This window comes from Mauremys mutica, unplaced genomic scaffold (genome assembly GCF_020497125.1).
Source record: "Mauremys mutica isolate MM-2020 ecotype Southern unplaced genomic scaffold, ASM2049712v1 Super-Scaffold_100033, whole genome shotgun sequence".
NCBI classification, from domain to species: domain Eukaryota; kingdom Metazoa; phylum Chordata; order Testudines; family Geoemydidae; genus Mauremys; species Mauremys mutica.
This window is the reverse complement of record NW_025423255.1, coordinates 545205-564069: the sequence shown is the minus strand read 5'-3', so window position 1 is coordinate 564069 and position 18865 is coordinate 545205.

Here is an 18865-nt window from a genome sequence, read left to right as displayed (position 1 = left end):
AAGAGAGAAGGAAAAAGGGAGACTCCCTGTCACTTCTCTCCCTGCTGCCTCCCCCCTTGTATTCTGTAACCCCATCTCACTGGGTTCCCTGTGCTGGTGCCATGGGGGTGACACTAGAGTTCTGGGGATTTAGGGGGAGGGGAAGGGGGCTCTTCACTTCTCAACATTTCACACAAAATTGTCTTTGGGCTGAAATTTCTCCTGTGAGGCCTCTCAGTCAGAGCTGTACCCCACCCCCTTCAGTGGGGGGTATGTGTGTGTAAATTGCAGAGTAGGCAGAGAAGTCGCCCATAAAGGGTCATATTGATCTGGTGACTGGTTCTGACCGGGGTCCCACGTCCTCTGACACAGGCTCATGTGCAGAACATGGGAGCTCTGGCTTGTCCTAAATGCTGTGGAGTGTGAGTTCCTGGAAAGGGCAGGGCAGAGGGAGCAAGAGGAGAAAGGAGACGAAGAATTGAAGGAGAGAACAGAGAGACAATCAATGATTGAAGCAGAACAGGTGTCCCAACTCCATCTTGCTCATCACAGGTGTTGAGAGAGACAGGTAGCTGCAGGTTTTCCAGTGTCAAGTCTGTACTTTGATTCTAACAATGTGCGTTGAAATATCAAGGGGATCTCCACATACCTGATCTCTTCCCCCCTCCCCTGTTTTAGTATTAATTTTTATTTTGACGTGTTTGGCTTAACCGTGATCGTCTCTTTCCCCACCTGTATTGCAACTTGGGGTTTATGTTTATTTTGCCTCCCTTTTGTTCATGTCATTATAATTGTAACAGCAAAGGAATCTGCAGGAGGAAAAATGACTCAAAACTTCATTTCCCCACCATGCTGGAACATCATACAAACAGCTCACGGAGCTGGAATCATAACACGCAAGGCCAGGGGATGGGAGATGCAGGTTTCCAAGGGTTCTGTCTTTCTCAGATGACACATTCCAGCCCCTTGTGTGCCTCCATCCTGTATGACCTGCTGGACTTTGACACATTTATTGTTTCATTCTATAGATAATGTATTTGTAACACAATGTGACTGAAATTGTACCACTTCCAGATGAGGAAACAACAGAAGAGAAAAGCCATTATTGCATTGACTGGGAATCAAACCCAGATGAATTGCTTAGAAAGCACCTATGCACACCACTATACCAATGCAGCTGGCAGGAGTAGCTTTCCTGCAGGCTCTGTGTGCTGGCAGAGGGAGTAACACATGACCACAGAGTTAGTGAGCAGGGTGGATGGGCTGGAAGCTGCCTGACAGCTGGGAGCAGAGTTACCATCCCAGAGTGACTGAAAGGGGGCAAAGGTGAAAACAGATCTCACTGGGAGCTGGCCCCACACCCGCCCCACCCCTAGGAGAGGGGAACTGAAGCTCAACTTCAATCACAGAAAAATCTTCCCTGAGAAGGAAGGGGACAGCTTGTTTTAAAGACCAGGTTTGTGTTTGTTCCTGCTACATACGGAGGGGCTGGGTAGTGCTGATTCCAGCCCCCAGACTCTGGGAGGATAAGGAACAAATTCAGGCTGCCAGTGACCTGCAGGAGGGAGATGATCTTTTGATAGTGACGGACGCCTCGTCCTAAAGGCCTTTGTCTGCCCCCTTCCAGTGACTGTTTGGCACAGGAATGCAGCCCCCACTCCTGGGTCTCTCCTGGGGAAATAATGTTTCTGTGCAAAACACCAAAGCTTTTAACAGAAAGGAAGAAAAGGAAATGGCCACATGATGGGACTAGGACATAAGGAATGAAACACAAGATCCTTCTCCCACGTGCATTGACTTTTAACCTTGTTTGTGGTGGTGGTGTATCCATGTTGGTCCCAGGGGTCCTCTGGGGCGCCGGGCATTGGCCACTTTCGGGAGAGTGGGCTAGATGAACTGGTCTAACTCAGTGTGGCTGTTCTTATGTTCTAACTGCTGGTTATGGAGGAGACGACCTTCCAGGCTACACAGAACTGAAGGGTGCTGGGTTATCTCCACAGCTTGTCTCTTTCACCAACAGAGGTTAGTCCTCTTACCCTCACCCGCCTTGTCTCTCTTGGACTCTGAAAAGTGCTTTCTCTCCACTCCCTTTGGAGAGAAGTTAAGTTTCTCTTTGGGCAACTATCAGGCTGAAGAAATTGTATTGACTGTGACACTAGAATGGAAGATTTAATATTATAAATAAATGAGTCTAAACCTGAGGTTCTGGTTTTCACATTGGTTTTTCTAACTCAGTTCCCAATTCTCTTCTAGAAAGGCCTCCAGGACGCCTGCCCAGCCCAGCAAAAGTGGCCAGGAGAAAGCCCACACTGCTGCTCTTTCAGGTACTTGAAGGCTGCTATCAAATCCCCCCTCACTCCGTCAGTCCCCAGTCTGTGGCAGTGCCTGGGATTCTTGGGTCCTAAGTGCAGGACTCTGCACTTCTCCTTGTTGAACCTCCTCAGATTTCTTTTGGCCCAATCCTCCAATTTGTCTAGGGCACTCTGGACCCAAACCCTGTCCTCCAGCGCTTGGATTCTTTACATGCTTTCACAGAGCAAAGAGCACATGTTCCATGATTTCATAGGGCAGAGTTTTGTGCTATCGGGAGCTTTTCCTGTGTGGATTTGACAGGTGGATCAACACAGAGACACATTGTGACCCTTCTCAGGGTGCTGAGGACTGTGAGTCTCCCTGTTGCCACCTACCACAAGGAAGAGGGAGTTTTGCATTTGGCAGCTGGATGTTAGTGACCAAACTCACCAGCCTGCTGGAACTCAAGGACCCGCCTCTGAGCTACAGCAGCCACCTTAACCCTTGAGTTCCTTCAATGTGTCCCCCTCTGGGGTCCAGCCCGGATCACCAGATACTCGGTGAAATCCCAGATCCTCTCTTCCCCAAGTATCCCAGGTTACTAGTTTTACTGTGGACCATTGCTACTGTATCTCACACACCACCTGAGTACAGTTATCGAACAAGCAAAAAATTTATTTAACAACGGATAGAGATTTAAACAAACAAACGTGAGTGATGGAAACCAACTGTTACCAACTAAACAAAGGCAGAAAATGATAGAATAGAAAGGCCAGCACAAAAAACAGAGAGAGGAACAATAAGATACTAAAAGGACAATGGTTGGAACTCTCCATTTCTCTCAGTCTTTGGATTGATGGGTACTAGAGCTGTAGCAACAGTTGAGGAACCAAGGTAAATTAAATCTAAGGTTTGAGCTGCTAGTGAAGCATTTCCCACACTCACTGCATTCATAGGGCCTCTCTCCTCGTGGATTGTTTGATGCCTAATAAGGTGCGAACTGCGATTGAAGGTTTTCCCGCGCCCAGTGCATTCATAGGGCCTGTCCCCTGTGTGGATTCTCTGATGTCTAGAAAGGACTGATCTTTGAGGGAAGCTTTTCCCACACTCACGGCATTCAAAGGGCCTCTCCCCCGTGTGGATTCTCTGATGTTGAGAAAGGTCTGAGCTGCTAGTGAAGCTTTTCCCACACTCACTGCAGTCAAAGGGCGTCTCCCCTGTGTGGATTCTCTGATGTTGAGAAAGGTTTGAGCTGCTAGTGAAGTGTTTCCCACACTCACGGCATTCAAAGGGCCTCTCCCCTGTGTGGATTCTCTGATGTTGAGAAAGGTTTGAGCTGCTAGTGAAGCATTTCCCACACTCATGGCATTCATAGGGCCTCTCTCCTCTGTGGATTGTTTGATGACTAATAAGGTGCGAACTGCGATTGAAGGTTTTCCCACACTCAGTGCATTCATAGGGCCTGTCCCCTGTGTGGATTCTCTGATGTACAGAAAGGGCTGAGCTGTGAGAGAAGGTTTTTCCACACTCCCTGCATGTATTTTTTCTCTTTCGCCTGAGGATATCCTGCTGTGTTGTGATTTCCATGAGGACCTTCTGAGTTCCCCAACAGGAAATAAATTTATCCACTTTCTTCCCTGGCTGGTTTCCTTCATCTGTTTTTGGTCTGTGCTGAATCTCCCAGGATTTTCCCTGCTCATGACTCCTGGACACATTCCTTTTCGATCTTTGAGATAATGCTCTGTTTTTACCCACTGGCTCAACATTTTCAGGCTGAGAATTCTGCTCCTCTTTCTCACATGCCATTGCATCACCTGCTGTGACAGAGACAGAAACCTCAAACAGGGATGGAAAGGGGAAGAGCAAACCAAAACAAGTGCTGAAGACAGGTCAAATAAAAATCAGGAGCTGAACTCCCCCAAACTCTTCCCCCAAATAGGAGAGAGGAGGGGGATGAATTCAGCCTTCACATCCCATCCAAATACGCAGGGGGAAGGGAGGAAGCTACTGCCCGGTGTCTGCTAGGATCTATAGGAAGCCATGAACTATATTTACCCTGAGGATATGACCCCTGCTACGGACAATAATGAACCGAGAGACCTCCCCAAGGGCTTTGTTGGGCATTCCAGATGTTTCCTTCAGGCACTTACAGATTCTGAGGTGGTTTAATGTTTCCTCACCTGTGCAGGAAGATCTCAGGATCTCTCTTTCCTCTGAACCCTGGAGGTCTGGGACCCATGGCTCTTCCCCTTGTTCCAGCTGGGAGATCACATCACGCTGGAAAACTAGAAACCCTGCTCAGATGAAAGAAAACAAAGGAGTTCAGTTGATTTCATAAGACTTGGTCATAAAAAACATTCTATTAATTTAACTTCAGTGCTTAGTGTGACCTGGTGGGCCAGGGGCAGTTCTCACTGCAAATGCCAAAGTTAGGGCAGGCTGAAAAAGGGAGAGCAGATGCTCCCAAAACTGCTGGTTAACACTGAAGTTAAACTCACCGACCAATCACCAACTGTGCTTCTTATCCCCCACATGGGTTATCGAGAAGCTGAAAAAAGAAATCACACAGCCCCCTTTATTCCATCCCAGTTCTCTGGCTCCTAATCACCAGCTAGGTCCAGTACAGTGAGAGGTTATTTAAAAACTCTGCTCACATAAACAAAGTGTTCCTCTGACCCCAAAGGGTCAGCCACATCACCAGGTCAGTATAGGTTTGGATATTATCCAAAATTCCATCCTTCCAGCCAATCCTTTAGCATCTAAACTAAAGGTTTAAACAAAAGTAAGACAGAAAGAAGTTAAATGGAAAAGCAGTCAGATACATTCCAAAATGGATATATCAGGTTCTTAGCAGTATTGGTGAGTTGCTGGCTTGAAAGTCCGTCTGGAACACATCCACAGTTTGGATGGGTCATTCAGTCCTTTGTTCCAGGGTTCAGTTTGTAGAGAAGTTGCTCCAGAGGTAGGAAGGGGGATTGAAGACAAAATGGAGATGATGCAGCTGCTCTTTACATTCCTTTTGCCATGTGGCCTGTACTTCCTGTGTCCCAAACACAAGCTTCACAGCACGTGGCATGGAAAAGCCTTGAAGTTCTCATTACACAGGCATACCCCGGCATGTCTTGCTGACTCAATAGGTGTATCCCCTTGGTCCTTTCCCTGGGCTCATTGTACAGATGATGACCCTGAAACAGGCTAGGCAGTGTTGATGCCAATATATCTGGGGGTGTCACCCAGAAACACTGCACAAGTCTGGAAATACAGATATACCCTACATATCTATAACTCACAATACAAAGGTGATACAAACATAGAAACAAAATGATCATACGTGGAAAATCATGACATTTTTACTGACACCTTACATGGCATATCTAGCACGATTGATTGCAATTTTATCAGATTATATTATTTTATTATTAATACCAAAGTGTCTCACAATTCCATACAGTGTCACACTTGGTAAACCAGTGAATTCCCAGGACCAGTTCCCCAGGCCCTTGAAGATACTGAACACTGTGCTTATGAGGGATTGAAATACCCACATATCTGCTGGGAACACACACACAGACACTGTGTCAGTCTATACCCCTGTGTTCACTCTTCTAGAAAATTATGATCAATTTTGTACACAGTATGGCTTGTGAGGTATCATTTGAAAATGCATAATCTACTGAATATTATCCTCCTGTTAAAATGTGTAGTAACACTGTATGTAAAGTTATGAGATTTTACAGTATGATATTACTGAAAATGTTAGAATTCTGGGGAACACCCACAGAGCAGTTCCTCTGAGACAGCAAGGCAAACAGCTGGTCAAACAGCCATTCTCCTGCAGGGGGAAGGTGTGAAGAAGACATTTACATTCCATCACAGGGACCTCTTGAAGCTGTTGTGGAAAACAACCACATGATTGATTTTGAATCAGCTCAGCCTGAGGCTCTTTTCTTGGTTAAAAGTGCGCAGGGGGCGACAGCTATTGGAATACTGTCCCCTGAGCTAAAAACCACACAAGCCTTTTAAAGCTTAAAACCCCAAACAATGACACATACGTTGCACGTTAATTACCTTATTTGGAATATATTGCAAAATATGATGCGAGCAATGTTGGAAATAATTAAGAAAGGGATAGATACGACAGAATATCTCATATATCATATTTGTAAAAACAGCAAATAAATCCATGATACACCCACATCTTGAATACTGCATGCAGATGTTGTCGCCCCATCTCAAAAAAAGATATATTAAATTGGAAAAGGTTCAGAAAAGGGCAACAAAAATGATTAGGGGTATGGAACAGTTATGCCAGACCTAACCCCCAGTTTCACTTGAGCAAACAGGAGCTATTTGACACGGTGCGATACAGCTCCTGTGCGCTGTTCCCAAAGCATTCTGCAGCAGGAGAGGGTCTCTGGTAGTGTGTGTGTGTCACTGGCATATTGGGGTGATGCTGAAACAGGACAGAGTAGAGGTGGCATCGTGGGGCTGGCGTGAACTTTATCTCTTCATTTCCCCTTCCAAGATCCGAGGGGACAGGAACCCTTACCCAGCGAGGTCACATTCTCATAGTTCTCCTGCATGACATCCCAGTAGAGGGCTCTCTGAGCGGGGTCCAGCAGAGCCCACTCTTCCCTGGTGAAATGCACAGCCACCTCCTCGAAGGTCACCGGCCCCTGAAAGAGCAAGAGTCCAACACTCAGGACCTCTTTCCCCACTCACAGCCCCACTATTTGTGGCAGAGAGGAGCCAATCAAATGGAAGCTCTGGGTGGATCACAGTCAACAGATTCCCACCCCCACCCCGCTCAGAATATCCAGCAAATACCAGGGTGAGGGGACGAAGAGAGAGCCCCTTGTCTCTCCCAGCAGATCCATCACACACCTACTAGCCATAGACGGACACAGGAGATGGAGCCCCTAGCAGGGTCCAGGGAGAGCTCCCTGGTAGGAAACCCAATAGCCTCCCCATGGTGAGGAGCGGGATATGAAGGGAGAGGCAGCTCCAATAAGCCTGACTTATGGGTGCCCCTTTCATATCTCACAGCAGCCGCTGGTTAGTGAGCTCAGGCTCCAGCACTGGGAGTCTGGTCCGTTTGACTAGCTCCATGTAAGTGGACTATTCTCTTTCTTCACAAATTAGGGCATTTCCACCTCCCAACCTCCTGGGTCTGTTCCTAGAATCTAGGCCACTTATTAAATAACTCCCAGCAGGTTTGCCACACCCTGGCCTCCTCCTTTCCCCACCCTGTGCATTTCCTCCCCCGCTCCAACCTCCAGACCAGACTGTGCAAACCCTCCGATCTCCGGTGTATTTGCTGTCCCTCTCCTCCAGCAGGAACCCAGCAGCAACCCCCCGATAATCTCTACCTGAGTTGGCTCCACTGCAGCCATTTCTCTTCCCTGTCCCACGCCAGGCTGGGATGAGCTGGAGCAAAACATGGACGCCATTCTGCAGCCTGTCTGGGGGAGAAGGGCAGTTGTGGGTGTTTCAGAACCAGTTTTAGTTAATTTCACATCAGAATTCCCCCAGGCCCTTTCCCTGCAGACAGACACCATAGATTCTGCCATGCTGGGAAATGCTCAATCTGTTTATTACAATGTAGACCTGGTCCCTCCTGCCAGGCTAAGCCCACAGAGACATTTTTAATCTCCCTTCTCCCTCCGCTCACCCCATAACAAAGTCTATGAACACAAGGCTAGAAAAGAGCAGAACCAAAGGAGTCACTGTGGGGGATTCCCTCGGACACTGACCCCACGGCAGCCACACCCCAGCAGGGGGAATATGGAGTCAGGAACTGGCTTTTCCTCTCTCTGATCCTTGTTTTGTCCACTGGAAAGTGGTTCTGCCCAGGGATGCAGCAATACATGTGTCTGGGTGGACTAGAGAGCTGGAAATCTCTCCCCCCTCATTTCTCCCACTGCCCCTTTCAGTCTCTCCTTCCCCTGTCCTCTCTCCCTGCCCCTCTGGCTGGGACAGTCCCATTCCTGGGGGCTTTGCTCTCCCAGGGCTGGATTTTCTCCTGGCAATTCCTACTGGGAGGAGAAATGAGGAGGGGCTATTTGTGCAGAGTCACTTTCATGCCAGACCTCAGGACTTTCCCTGAGGTCTTTCAGTTACCTGGAGACTCTAGATCAGAATTTAGTATTAGCAGGGCCCAGGGCTGCCCTAGGGGGCTAGGACCAGCTGGAGAAAGTCATCCCCTGGGCCGGGCAGAGAAGCAGCTTTAATTAAGGTCACATCCCAGCACAGAACCCTCTGGGGGAGCAGCAGCTGCTAAGCCTGGTCTCCCAGATCACAATGGAGGCTGCAGCCTCTGACCCAGGAAGCTGAACCCCAGTATCCTGAGCAGAGAGGGACAGAGCGTTTGAGCAGCTTCCCTCCTTTAGCTCTCTGGGGAGAGCAGCTAATGAGAGCCCCTCCTCACAGGGAGAATTGCTGATCTCATTTGCCCCACTGTCCATCCAGAGTCACTCCTTGTCTTTCCATACAGTGACTCTGGATTAACAATGGTCTCAATGAAACCAGAGTTCAGAAACAATGAGTCCAGAACGCTGGGGAAGGGAGCATTGTGCGGAAGTGCTGGCCCCCCGCCCACCTCCCTCACCCCCCAGATCTAGGATAATGGACTGGACAATTTAGGACAATGGAACTGGAAGTTCCTGAAGTTTTCAAGAGGGGAGAAAAGCGAAAATCTGTGATTTCACCTCACAGTGTCTGATAAGTGGCTAGAAAGTTATCACAGTGACTGGGCCTGGCCGGGGAATGTCGGGCAGTGCTTGGAGCCAGGATACTGGCATAAGCTAACTAGAGAGAAGCAGCGAGGTCAGGAGCAGCCCGCAGAGCTCCAGCTAGCCCCCACCCCAGATATTCCCTGGGACCCAGCCCCCAGAGTCTCTGGCCAGGGAGCTCAGATACCCATCAGAGCCCCACCGGCCAGAGAACCCCACCAAATCTTCATTGCCAGGTTGGGAATCCCAAAGGGTTCCCCCCACCAAGAGACCCCAACAGCCAGAGACCCCCCAAAAGGGACCCCCACTGGGAACTCAGTCCCTCACTGCCTGCCTAGGATCCCCCCCCACCCTCCAGCAGGATCTGCCCTGCCCTTTGCCTGGCACCCCCTCCTCCCCCCTGCGGGATCCCCTGATGCTTTACAGGGGCAGCCCCTGGCCTAGCGCCGGGGATTCTCCCACACACACTCTGTGCACTGGGCACGGCAGCGATCCCAGGAGTCTGCGGGGGAAGCCCAGACAGATCCCCTGGCACAGCACCAGGCTCCCTCTAACCCCCTGTCCCGCCTCCCCAAGAGACGCCCACCCCGGCTGTTCTGCAGCCCCCAGGCCCCCAGCGATACCCACCTCCAGGACCCACAGCCTCAGGGCTGGGCACATCACACCCACCCCCTGAAACCCCAAATCTCCAGAACCCACCAACCTCACTAGGGTGCCCCCTGCCCAGCCACCCAGAGGCCTCCCCCCGCCACAATCCCCCTTCAGCTGCTATCTCCCCCCACAGCCCCACCCCCACCCAGCAACACTGTTACCTCACAGTGCCTGAGAAGTGGATAGAAAGTGACCACCGCCCCCTGCTGGCCAGTCACACAGGCAGAGGGAGCCCTGGTGGATGCTTCTTTAACAGGAGAATGGAAGGCCTGGAGGGACAAAATAGATAAGAAATTTCCATGCCCTGTCACTAGCAAATAATGGCCACCCTGGATCCACCCCAGAGGTGGCTGCATCTTAGCACTGCGGGAAGCAACCCCTCACAGAGGCCATTTGCCATGGGGTTTGGGATACTTCTCAACTCACACTGCACTCAGAGTGACCTCCTCATCCCGTGCCAGCTGGAGAAAATAAAAGGGTCCAGCCAACTCTCCCATTACCAGCTGGGAACCACTGATCCCCAAACAGGGGGAGGCCTCTGGCTTTGATGTGTATTAAATATCGGGCTGGTCTCTTTCTTCGGCAAACATTTTAACAGAGATAAAGGAGGGAACAAATGATTCGCAAAAGAAATGGGAAAGATGAACTCTGGGCAATTTAACCCCCTGCGACCTCCAGGATGGAGAAGAACTCAGGGCAACAGGTTCCCTCGAAGGAAGAAGTTGCTGGGATTTAGAAACACGGGGAACAGCCCCAAACCCAAGAGGATTTTTAACTGACATTTGATAATGACATAGAAAAAGGCAAAACCTGAGCTTTGAGGGCAACGTTCAGAAATGAAAGAGTTCCCAATCTGAGAGATTTGGGATCCATTTTGCAAATTATAGAGAGGAAAGTGGAAAATCAGAGGGATTTTATATCAGTTGTCGATAGGAGGCAAAATCTGAGTGTTTCACATCAATATTTCATAAATGAATAAAGAGGAAATGGGCAACATTTGCAAACATTTTATATCCAGGTTCAAGAATCTGAGAAAAGGTGTAAATCTGAGATTTTCTTGGTATTTTATAATTAGAGAGACCAGGGGAAATCTCAGGGCATATTCAATTAGAAATAGACAACTAGAGAGCAGTGGGGCAAACATTTAGGGTATTTTATATGAATCTTTGAGATTTGCAAAGAAAATGTGTCAAACTGCGTATTTGATAACATGAGAGAAAAACACCAAGATCTGAGGGGATTTTATATTGTTGTTAATGAACTAGTGGAAAAGCAGGACTGTTGGACTGGATTTTATACGACTGTCCAATACATAAACTCAAAGTAATGGTTCCGCCCATCCCAACCATTCCCATGGGCAGCAGGGAGCCCTTTGAGGAGCTGATTAAAAGGGCAAGGGAGGGGGAGCTGGAAGGTCCCTGGATGAGGGAAGGGGGCAGCAGTGGGGGACGGGCAGGTGACTGGCAACTGATGGTTGGGGCAACTGTGTTGGTAGTTAGGGGGCAGCAACTGGGATTGGGAAATGGGGGTCTGGGCAGTCCCCATGGGGGACACGTGCGCCTCCCTTCCCTGCCCTGGCAGAGACCCGGCATCTCATAGAATATCAGGGCTGGAAGGGACCTCAGGAGGTGTCTAGTCCAACCCCCTGCTCAAAGCAGGGCCAATCCCCAACTAAATCCCCAAATGGCCCCCTCAAGGAGTCAGCTCCCAGCCCTGGGTTTAGCAGGCCAGTGCTCAAACCACTGAGCCATCCCACCCCCACTCCAGGGGCAGCCATGTGCTGGGGAATGACTCAGGGCGACAATTTCCCACCTGCACAAGGACAAATCGCTGCAGATAAAATGGGTGGGAAAATGCCCCTCACTAGAGAAGATTTTAAACTGACGTTTGAGACTCATGGGGAGAACGGGGGAAATCGGGGGAGACGGGAGAGCTGATCATTGGAGGGGATGGGGGGGAATCGCCCCAGATTTTATAGCCCCGTGTGAGACACTGAGAGAGAAAAGGGGCAGAACTAGAGAGAATTTGTATCGGGGGCGAGAGGCAAGTGGCACAAACAGGGACAGGATCCAATTAACCCCTCCTTCCCCCTTCCCCTGCCCGCCACTCCCCCGCCGCCGGGAATTTCCTGGCTGCCCAGAGACAGTTCAACACCCCCCCCCGCGTCCCACCAACCTTCTCCCCTCCCTGCCTGACACCCCCCATCTCCCCCCACACCACAGGGGATCCCCCCGCCAGGCCCCAGTCTCTGCCCCCCAAATCCCACTGGGGCTGAGGCAGCTCTGAGGCTTCTCCCAGGTTCCCCGGGGGAGAGTCACTTTCCTGCCCAGCCCCAGTGCCCCCCCCCGGGGTCTCTCACTCCCCGGGGGGCTCCGTGGGAGGCTGGACACCAGGGATGCAGGACGGCAGGAATGGGGGTGACAGGCCTCCTGTGCCTCAGTCTCACGGCGGGACCCAGGGGGTTCGTCACTCTCCGGCTCGGGAGCGCTGGGAAGACCCGACCGTGGAGGGGCCGTCGCTGGGGGGGGACGGCCCCGCGCAGGCGCTGAGCACGTCCTTATATCACTTCTGTGGCGGGAAAAGTGCTGAGAAGATGGAACGCTGAGGGCTGGTTTTGGCAGAAAAAACCGGTTTGGACTGGTTTGAGCCTGTGTCCTGATGGTAAACAAGTCCCCTCTCAGAGATGGAGTCCAGGGGTCAATAGTTCATATGCTCCAGATTGGATCTTATTGTAAAGCCAGTGATTTACTTCATAGACATCTTATTAACCTACTAATGGAACCTATTAAACCAGGACCCACAGAAGGTTAATCCAGCCCTCACTGCCTGAGCACTATTTCAGCCCCACATTTTTGGGTGGACCTCCCACAGTGGGAGCTGCAGAGCCCTCCCCCGCAAAACACACACCCACCCCATCCTACCTCCTGGTGTTGGGAGGGGAACAGGAGAAAGAACAAAATAAGCAATAGAAGAAGAGAAAGGAGGGAGGGATGGATGGAGGAAAAGGTGAAACAAAAAGCACAAACCCCAATGTCCCCAGTGATTCTAAGGGACAGAATCCCATGTGCGGAATAAAATTCTGCCTCCTTAACCTCGTGTTTTCCATCCCTAGAATTCAACTCTCACCAGATGGATCAGACTGAACAGGTTTCAAAACTCGAGGAGGCTCTTACCTTCTAAACAGGGACGGCTGTTTTCTAGTAAAATCACTAAGAGGGAAGGAGAAAACTCGAAAGAGGTTCCTCCTGGCGCTCACGTCCGTGAACCCGAATACTCTCTCAGTCCTCAGAGAGAGACCTGGAGAAGGAGACTTGCTGGAGCAAAGCCACAGGGGTCTCTGAGGTTTCCCTGGCCCCTCGCCCCTGTCCTGCCTGGCTGATGTCAGCATCTCTCTGTGAGGTCACCACCTCCCCACCACCTTGGACCAATAGGCTGAGGTCCTGCAAAAGGCCTTTGTGATGTCACTGCCTCACCCCTCCCTCGCTGTGCTAATGTCCTGCCCCTGGCCAGGCACTTTGCAGGTTTGAGCTACTCCCTGTGGATCACCCCACTCAAGGAGCGTTTGTTCTAGGCAGCAAGCCGGCTAGACAGGGAAACATCAGACGCTGCTCCCAATGCTACACTCAGTTTTTCAGATATTAGTCGACTTTATGGCCAGAAGAGACCATTAGAGCATCTAATCTGACCCCCTGCATATCACAGGCCTCCTGTAGGACACAAGAGCTACTTTTGGGGCAAACACATTCCAGAAAGGCATCTAGTCTTCATTCACTGACATCAGGAGATGGAGAATCCACCACTTTCCTTGGTAGCTTGTTCTTGTGGTGAATCATCCTCACTGTTGAATATTTGTGCCTTATTTGTAATATGAATTTGTCTCTTTTCACCTTCCAGCCATTGGGTCTTGTTAGGCCTTTCTCTGCTCAATTCAGGAGCCCTTTAATACCCAATCCTTTCTCTCCATTAAGGCACTTCAACACTTCAATGAAGTCACCTTTCAATCTTCTTTTGATCAGCTAAGCAGGTTGAGCTCTTTCAATAGCTCACTAGAAGGCATTTTTCTCCAGCCCTCAGAACATTTGGTGGCTCTTTGCTGCCCCAGCTCCAATTTCACAACATCTTTTACAAATGAGGACACCAAAACTGAAGGCAGTATTCCAGTATCAGTCTCGCTGATGCCGTGTCACCTCCTGTGATGTTGACATAATCTGTAACCGTATAGATCACCGTTGTGACCGCTGTTCTATTTGTAGGCAATATTGTAGAAAGGTTGTCGCGTAAGGGGTCTATGGAGAGGTTCTGATTGGCTCATTATAATTATGCTATTTCTAGATGTGTATCATTTTTAGAGTTGACGTTATGAATTCCTGCCCATTTCCCCACTGGCTGGAGCATGGCTAGAGTGTGTCTGTGGTTAATGATGTTGCTGTAGATTGTTCGTTTCCTGCCTTGGCAATTCATACAGTCCCTTTTCCCAACATATCTCCAGCACATCATTAGTTCCAATAACAGGGGCAGCTTTTCTCTGGGGCACTGAGATTTTTTGGGGAGTTGGTGGCTCCTTTCTGTCCTCACCCTGGAGTAAACTCAGCTTTTTATTCCATGGTTCATGTTTTATGGAATAACAACATCAGCCTGAAGAAAGAGGAGAGGGAATATCTCACTGCCAGGGCTGAAGGTGGCCACGTCCCCTCTGTTTGACCGTTGCCATTGCAGGAGAGAAGGTGTCAATACAATCGAATGCCCTGGCTCAGACAAGAGACACAGGGAGGTTTTGCTGTTCATGGATCCATGCAAAGGAAATTGTGTCTCTGTGTGAAACTGAGGAGGGACATGAAACGCCCACAGGGTGGCGCAATGCCCTAAGCTAAGACAGGAGGGTGAAGGAAACGGGCTGAGGAATGACTGAAGTAGACTCATGTGGGATTGAAATGACATTTGTTTGTGTCGGGCAGTGAGAAATTGACATTAATTCAGATGCAGGGTTGAGGCTTCTTTAGCTCCTTGTAAAACTTGAACTTGATTTCCCAGAAGGGAGAAAGGGAAAGTCTGGGGCGGCCTTGAGTCCCTGGCTGGGTCTCCTGGGCAGTGGAAAACATCCCTTGTTTGGCCCTGCCAAGGGGATCGTGGAGGCTGAGACGCCCCTCGGCTTGGATCAAAGGGGGAGTTGGATGGAATTTATCACACAACCCTCCCTGCTCCCCAGAGCCCCACGGGGAGAAGCTAGGGAAGGGGGAGTCATTCCTCCCCTGCGCTCCCAGAGGAGCTGCTAGCAGGGCCGCCCAGAGGCGGGGGCAAGGGGGGCAATTTGCCCCAGGCCCTGGGTCTTGCAGGGGCCCCCACAAGCAGGAGCGTAGCTGGGGGGAGCAGGGGGACTGCCGCTCCCCTACTGAGCACATTCCCCCAAAGTGGCGCCTTAGTAGGAATTTGGAATAAGGTGGAAAGATCTGGAATTCCCTCCCCCCCATGCAGAGTGCGGCACTGCTGATTGGCCGCCAGGGCCTGATTGAGCTGCTCCCATTGGGCCTCCAGCAGCCAGATCCCCCCTTGCGCACACACACACACACACACACCCGCTGCCTCAGCACGCTGCGGGGGAGGGGCTGTGTGCTGGCACGTGTTTAACTTTGGCTCCAGAGGAAGCCAGCGGCTCGAGCTGCCGGGTGCTAAGAGGAGTCCTGGGGGGGCAGTCAGGGAGCAGGGGGAGGGTTGGATGGTTCGGGGGGGGACTTTCTGGGGGCTGGGGCAGTCAGGGAGCAGGGGGGGTTAGATGGGAGGAAGTCTGGGCCTCTGTCCAACAGCAAAACACAAGCCTAGAAAAGCAGCCGTTAGCGGGAAGTGCTATCAGCTGGCCCGGGCAGCCTGCACGGCCCCCGGCTCACTTGCCTGAGCTGTATTGTTAATGCATTTTAGTTGGAAGATGCAGCCTGAGTGATTTAAAGGCCCCAAACGCGGCTGAAAGAGCTGGGACAGTGGCAAGCTTTCTCTGCTGGGCTTTTCATCGGGGTCACACAATGCAAACCTGCTTGAGGCTCCGCACAAGAGAGATTTCTTGAGGCCGTCCATGCAGCTCACAGCTTAAGCTCTTCTAAGCTTGCGGCCCTGGCACAAAAGGATTTGGGAGCAGTTAACAATTCTGTGTGGTTAAGAGATTTTCATTTCCTGGGCCCTGCTACCCAATGCCACAGGGGAGACTGAGTGAGTAGCCCGGCTTGTCCTCTGCAATCCCTTCCCTGCTTCTTGCCCTTGTGTTTGCAAGGGTCTCATTAACATGCTGCATCCGAACGCACCTTCCCTCCAGAGACACAGTCCTGGCTTCTCCTCCTTCCTCACTTTCTCCTTCTCTCCCTCTCTGTGGTTTTTCTCCATGCCCCGTCCCTGGCCTGTGCTCCCTCCCCACCCCATGCATGGTATTGAGCACGTCTCTGCCTCTCTTGTTTATGGCTCTGTGCTGGGATGGCAAAGGCAGGGCTATTGTTGGGTTCTCTGCTGGGTCTGTTTGGATCAGACTCTAAAATCAAACGCTCCCTTTGCTAGCAGGATCCCTCCGCCTGCTCGCCAGGGCTTCTGGCTACACACTAAAGCCAGGTGCTCGGGCAGAAGCAGCTGCCCATGTACCCTCAATGGCAGGAGCGGTGCGTGGTCCCTCGCCCTGCCCCCCCCCACACACTTTGGGTTACGGGGTGTGTCTTGGTGTATATTGGGGGTCCTGTCAGGGGGCGGGGAGTGGTTGGATAGGTGTGGGAGTCCTGCCAGTCTGTCTGGGGGCAGGGGTGTGGATAAGGGTCGGGGCAGTCAGGGGACAGGTGGGGCTCTAGGGGGCAGTCAGGGACCAGAGTCCCAGGAGGGGGCAGTCAGGGGACAAGGAGTGGAGGGTGTTGGGGGTTCTGAAGGGGGCAGGAAGTGGGAGGGAGTGGATGTAATTAGTAATTTGCTATGTTGGGTGGTGCCTTTTTTTATGTGTTCGATTCCCCTCATGTGAGACCCTGGCTACGCCGCTGCCCACGGGAATCCAGTATTCTACAGGTTTGCAACTTTTTGGTCTGGAAGGGGCCCCCGAAATTGCTTTGCCCCAGGCCCCCTGAATCCTGTGGGTGGCCCTGGAATAATGTCGAGTTTTTGCTCAGCGGGGAGGAGGGCAGTGGGGAGGGATCCTGGAAGCAGGGGAGTTGGACAGTGTGGGGAGGGGAGCCCAGCAGTGGGGGTGGGGGGCAGAGGTCTGGGGGAGGTCAGGGAAGGATCCCGGCGTTGTGGGAAGTGGGCAGCATGGAGAGCCCAGGCCTGGCATGGGCTCTGGGCAGAGTGACTCTGTCCTTCTACACTCCCCCCCGGCAGGCTAGGCAGGACTGGGAGAATTACGTGTTTGTTGGTAAATGTCAATGTCTGTGTAAACACACGACCCAATGGCAAAATATTTCCATCGATAATCATCAAACCTGACAGATGGGCAGAGTAAGAAACATGCTGCTTGAGAACGTGTCCTGTTCTAATCCGATACGGGTCCCTTCCGCCTTGGGCACCACCAGGTGGGTGTTTCATTTCCCTCCCTATTTTCACACACAGACACAATGTCCTTTGCATGGATCCATGAACAGCAAAACCTCCCTGTGTCTCTTGTCTGAGCCAGGGCATTCGATTCCATTGACACCTTCTCTCCTGCAATGGCAATGGTCGGATAGAGTGTGTGGCCAGTCTGTGTGTGTCTCTGCTGTTCGTGCTGGGGAGCCCGGCCGGCCTTAGGGGTGGGGCCCCCGGCAGCCGCCCAGGGCTCCAGGGGGTCAAAGGGCACCGTGTGGCCGTGCAAAGGTGCTCACTGCTCTCCCCTGCCCCAGTGCTCCTCCGTGGCCCCACAGAGGGTGGGGGGAGCGAGGAGCAGCACTATGTGCCCCCTGCGTCCTGGTCACTTTCCCCACCTGGGCTGGGCTGTGAGGGGAGCATCAGAAGCTGCTGCTCTCTGCCCTCCCCTGACGCAGCCCGGCTGAGGAAAGTGACCTGGATGCAGGGAGCTCGGATGATGTCGCTTCTCCCCCCCCCGTCCCCCAGCCCCTAGGGGTGCCCGGAGGAGCAACGTCCCAGGGAGGAGCAATGCCACCTGCTCCATGCACACAGGTCAGTGTCCCCACATGGGCTCAGGAGGGGGTGCAGGGGTTAGGGGTGAAGGGGGTGCAGGAGAGGGGCAGTGGCTGGTGGCCCAGGAGGGGGTGCAGGGGTTGGGGTGAAGGGGGTGCAGGAGAGGGGCAGTGGCTGGTGGCACAGGAGGGGGCGCAGGGGTTAGGGGTGAAGGGGGTGCAGGAGAGGGGCAGTGGCTAGTGGCACAGGAGGGGGTGCAGGGGTTTGGGGTGAAGGGGTAGCAGGAGAGGGGCAGTGGCTGGGAGCACAGGAGGGGGTGCAGGGGTTGGGGTGAAGGGGTGCAGGAGAGGGGCAGTGACTGGTGGCACAGGAGGGGGTGCAGGGGTTGGGGTGAAGGGGGTGCAGGAGAGGGGCAGTGGCTGGGGGCACAGGAGGGGGTGCAGGGGTTAGGGGTGAAGGGGGTGCAGCAGAGGGACAGTGGCTGGGGGCACAGGAGGGGCTGCAGGGGTGAAGGGGGTGCAGGAGAGGGGCAGTGGCTGGGGGCACAGGAGGGGGTGCAGGAGTTAAGGGCAGAGGGGACACAGCGTAGGGGTTAGGGCACAGGAGGGGGCAGAGTTAGGGGTGGGGGAGGTGCAAGGGTCGGGAGTGCAGGAGCTGGGGGTAAAGGGGGAGGGGGATCATCAGGGGCGATGGGGAAGGGCCAACGTACAAGTTTTGCCCAGGGCACCATTTCCCCTAACACGGGTCCTTGGTAACATTTCTTGCTGGGAGGGGGAGGGGAGAGACGAGGCGTTTTCTCTCTGTTTCTTTCCTCTCCGTTTTCTGCTCCTTCCTTCAATTCCAGAAACCTCCCTTGTGTGTCAGACGGTGCAGTGACGCCCTCCCCACCCCAGGCCTCTGGAGCCTTTGGAGCAGGAAGATCCCAGGAGCTGAGGCTGGATCCAGGGGTGAGTAGCTGGCAGGAAGGAGTCCTAGCAGCTCTTCTGGGAGCACAGGGGAGGAATGACTCCCCCTTCCCTAGCTTCTCCCCGTGGGGCTCTGGGGAGCAGGGAGGGTTGTGTGATAAATTCCATCCAACTCCCCCTTTGATCCAAGCTGAGGGACGTCTCAGCTCTGCACGATCCCCTTGGCAGGGCCAAACA